Consider the following 5117-nt stretch of genomic DNA (forward strand, 5'->3'; position numbering starts at 1 on the left):
CTATTAACTAGTTCTAATGTATCATACATAAACATAAAACTCTATTCAATTTATGTTCTATTAAATTTGCACGATACGACTCGATTGATATATGTTTTTCTTGACAACTAAATATCTTCACGCTAAATACATCTAAAGCTAGTCCATAAGCTGCAATGTAGTGTCTTTTTTTGCCTGTGAATGTAAATAGGCGCCCAATCAGCTGGAAAATTCTTGTTTCCAACTGACATAGAACTATAGCTGTAATTCTGAACACAGTAATAGGGAAAAGTGTCTTCCTGCCTGGGAAAATTTATCATCGAAATAATGATACGTCGACCATTCAATTGGAAAACTCAGATTGCATCTGAACGCCCACCAAGATGGCGTTTGTTTCTAAAGTACTAATACTCTTTTAAACGCCATAGGTAAGATAACTATGATAGGCTTGATCGAGTCCTCATGTGTTTCGTTTTCATCGTCCCAGCCTGAGGATAAATCTACGCTCATAATACACATTTGTTAGGTGTCGCGTAATGTAGGGCTCGCGTGCCATAATCGAAGTCCATCATCTTAGATTAAATTTAACAACAATAGCAATGAATATATAGGAACTTCCTGGGTTTTCTTTTGAACGAACGCTTCTAAACTAGATCGTTCAGTCTTCACTGAGCACCATAAGGTTCTTAACGAACGCTTTGAGTAATTTGCATTTTATTAATATTTACTTATGGCTAGAATTCAAACGGGAATAGGAATCTGAGTTCTTTAGAGATTTTTCTTGTTAACGTGAACGTATTGGAATTTGATTACTGATTTAGCATCCACGAAGCTAAGTTGATATTTTCGTTAGACCTATAGTTCGCAATGACCTACCTTAAGCTTACGCATCTTCTCTAGCACTTGCTAAAACTCCGGCCATATCGGTGACTTGAACAGACATCCTAAAAAAGCAGTGACGACAAGAATGAAGTTCGGCTTGACCAATGTTGGATCTGATGAGAAGCTCACGAACGAAATCCCCGTCTCTTTGTGTTGCTGGCCCAAGGCCGTGACGAAGAGATTTGAGGTTGCTTTTGGTAGAAGATGCAGGGGTTGTGACCAGATCACCTGAGCCGCCGAGAATGGCAAGCCCATAAATCGACAATGAAGCTGTCACCAATAGTTCCTTTCCTTGCACGCTACAATTATCGACAATAGTACAGCGCATAGCTAATAAGATCTATCTATTAATAGGTGGAGTGAGGTGTATAGGAGAATCCGATTTCACCCGGATGAAATATCTGGCAGGTATAGTTAATTGTTTTTCCGCTAAATAGTAACCTAATTTCATTGTTTGCTCCAATAGGGTATAATTATATGAACCTGAATTTGAAATAGGTTCAATGACAACAGAACCCTAATAATTGACAAAAAAAAACTAATCCTTCTGACCTCACAAGTCTTCCGCTGTTTTACTGTGAACGGAAAAAAAGTATCATAAATAAGACCAGCCCAATTATCTCTTGTAAAAAAAACAGATATTCGTACGATATGAAATTTCGACGGCACTCGTTATCCATGCGCTGAATAATATCAGTGGAAGAAATTAGATTTAAACCGGCACCTTGACCACTTGAGTGGGGGCCAGTTCATTAACATGACTGTCAGTTACTGAACCTTACTGAAAACATACGCAGTCATCCATAAACTTTTGTTCCTCGAAAGTTCATCGAAAATTGGTGCAGACATTCAGTAAGAAAACTTGAAGGGAACCAGAGCGTGTGAATGGCGCAAATGGTTTAAGAACGAAAAGTATTGAAAAACAGCGAGGAAGGGACCAGGTATCGGAACTTGAAGAAAAAGAACGCATTGCCTATGCTGAGAAGGTTTTCCATAGTAGCAGAGCTTCAAGTCTAAGAGTTTTGTCGGCAAAAACTGGCATTTCGTATGTAAGTTATTACAGAATTATAATCCAAAAACTGAAAACGTGAAAATAGGGTATTGTGAATTAACCCCCAAGAGAGTTGAGAACGTGTGTATTCCACGAGCAATTTGCAAAATTTTATTCAACAAAAAACCCTGGAATATACGGTGGTCAAGAGTAAGCAGGGTTTAATCTTTAGCATTAGCCTAAGGAGGACCAGACGAGAGAATGGCACCGCTGGATAGAAGACAAGTTCGGCCGTGAACTAATGGTAGTACTCGCAATACAACAATATATATATTCGCGAATCGCATATTCGCTTGCACATCCCGTTTTATAAGTTATGATTACATACGGAGGGTACTCTGTAGTCTCCAGGTAGTTCCTCGTTAATGTTGACTTAAAAATTAGGTTTTTCACGCGGATTGTGACATCACTGAAAGTAGGCCGTGGCCGAAAATGGCCGGTGGCGAGAAATCTCCAGCGCCGTGGCTGGCATCCGACAGTGCAGACAGCATTGACCACAGGGTAAACCTATGTGCCACCTCGGTGAAATAAGGTGGCAGTAATGACGAAACGGTCTAGTTTTGTCTGCAAGGGAAGGTTTCCGTGAGCTGAATGGTTAAAGCTAGAGTATCGGTAAGTTAGAACTGGTTAGAGGTTACTCCCTATGCTATGATAGGTTGAAACGGCACCCTACGGTGCTGTCTCAACCTTATGTTAAGCCGTAAAAGTAGCATGGCTATTCAAGAAGGTTGACTTTTACTAGATTATAACATGTGGTCTAGATTCGAACGTGGGCATCGGCACACGGCTCGTTTTGTACTTGGAGCCAGCCAACTATCTGGCGGAGCACCGAACGACGATATCGGAGATAAAATTCGAAACGCAGAGATTATAACATGTCGAGCAGGCAGCCTTGCTCGTCTTTATTAAGAATCAGGACCTAGTATAGTGAGTGTGTAGCATAATGTAGCAACGAATTTTTGTAAGACTCAGTGGTACTTATTAGACAACGCCAGATATCTACCTGTCTGTGTCGCTTTCTAGTTACGTGCCAAGTGCTAGAGCAACAAACTAACTTGATTCTTGAAAAATGTACTAACTTAATTTTTATCTTTTTCCGTATTAGCCTGCTTGTTCCATTATTTTTGGTAAAATTTGCAATTTGTGTTGTTTACGATAGACGTATCATTAAACCGAAATGTTGTTTTTCTTGGATCTCTTAAGCTGCAAGAGGATATACTTAGGGGCTTCTTTACGACCACCCAAAGCGAGAGAATATTTCTTGTCCACTGAAAGCGATGTAAACTTGATTCAATTATATTTGGGCGCCTACACTAAAGGCGTCTAGAAAGGCCTCAAGGTAAATGATACTGAATGTCAGGAAGCATTTGTTTGTCTTGCGAGATAATCATAAACGCTAAACCACAATATCAGTTTCGCTAAGGAGAGCATAGAGCTTCCGCAGATTCAATGTATACCTGTTACATTAACTTATTAAGTTAACGTTTGCACTAGGAAGTTATTGTATATCAAGTTTACATTTTATAAACATTATCTCATATCCTTTAATGGGGCTACGGGCTACTATTTTTAGGCGCGACGGTTCAAGGAGCGAAATTCGTTTCGCGCCTAATATTGAAACGTGAAGGGTATCCATCTCCATTAGTTTTAATGCTTTATATGATAAACTACAGAAATAGCGCGCACAGATTCCGATATTTATTAGGCAGTACGAAGAACAGGATACGCATCAAATAGTCTTCCGAACTGTGGCCGGCCCAGGGTTTCCCTTGAGTGCAACCAATCGAAGAGATCTAATGGCTTACATATACTTAAGTTAATACTGTTAGTCGACATCCATAGTTACGCAATTAGAAAAAGCCTGGGGCATGTCTTTCATGCATATCTGTTAAATATCTGACCTGATATACTTACAGAGGTTAGTTGCTGCTGGGAAACGTATTTCACAATATTTTTGGCTTCCATCATATCGACTGATAGAGAAGAGTAAGATATTTAGTTATCTTGAATAGTGACTACGGGATGGTACACAATATGTGCAATAGCATTTGTAAGCGTAGCGTTTTATATCTAACTAGTGAACGGTACTTGTCGCCGCATAATGATGCGGCAAACCTTTTCTTTAGAAATGAACCCTTTAACAAAGTTAAAGAGGCAACATTTAAAGGGGTGATACCACAATTTTTTTCATGTATGAACAACTTTGTATAATATAGCTTTGAAACTGATTTTTTAATTATTTTTTCTTCGATGTGCCTTTAATACCACTATACTTTGAAGTGACTTAACCGTTTGTAGTTTTTAATGAAGAAGTGCGGCGGCTCCTGCCCTGGAAAGCCGTCGATTGAAGGAACCCCTGTTATACTTGGAAACTAGAGCGGTACGGGGTATATATTACCTTTTCATTCAGACCGTGTCTTTGTTTCACAGTTGTTAGCCTTCCGGGAGCGTGTGTTAGCATAATTTTAGAACAATGTTTAAAGACGTATACCTTCACCATACAACCACCAGCAGAATGTAAAACAGAATTGGGGACCACATATCAAATGAAGAACATGTCGTCCTGATTTTCAGCCCTATCAAATTTTCTAATCCGTTTTATTGTACGATGTTACTGTAATTCGACAAATTGACTTAATTCGGATTATAATTATATATTTGGGCATACCAATTACAGTGTGGAGTCATCTTAGTACTGTGAATATTCGGTTCATTTTGGTACTCTTCATAGGATCGGAAGCAAATTACTGATCAAGTCATAAGTTGCGTATGTCTTCGTTCGGAACTTACGCGCCTTAACGCTATGAAATGACAATTTGGGCATTTCTGCATTGTCACATAACGAATACGTCATTGAGAGCACTTATTTCTATTTACCATTATGTAAAGTTATAAACTCACACACGTATGTTGACAGTCAGGAAACCCTCCTACGCGTAAGTGGGACTCCTACTATCGGCACGTACGATTTCGACTGTCCAAATAAAGCATTTTGATTAATTGAATACCAGCAGGACCTGATCCTGAAAACATCTGTTGTAGCTATAAACCTTGTTTCCGCAAACCTTTTTTTATTATTACTCAAGACGGACCAACTAAACCCATATTGGCGCAAGATAGGCGCCTACTTAAAAGAGATCAGTGACGTCCATCGCAGAATAGTCATCGTCATGTATGCTTCTTGATTATGAGGCAGGTAACAACG

This window comes from Varroa destructor, unplaced genomic scaffold (genome assembly GCF_002443255.2).
Source record: "Varroa destructor unplaced genomic scaffold, Vdes_3.0 BEIS01000003.1, whole genome shotgun sequence".
NCBI lineage: Eukaryota > Metazoa > Arthropoda > Arachnida > Mesostigmata > Varroidae > Varroa > Varroa destructor.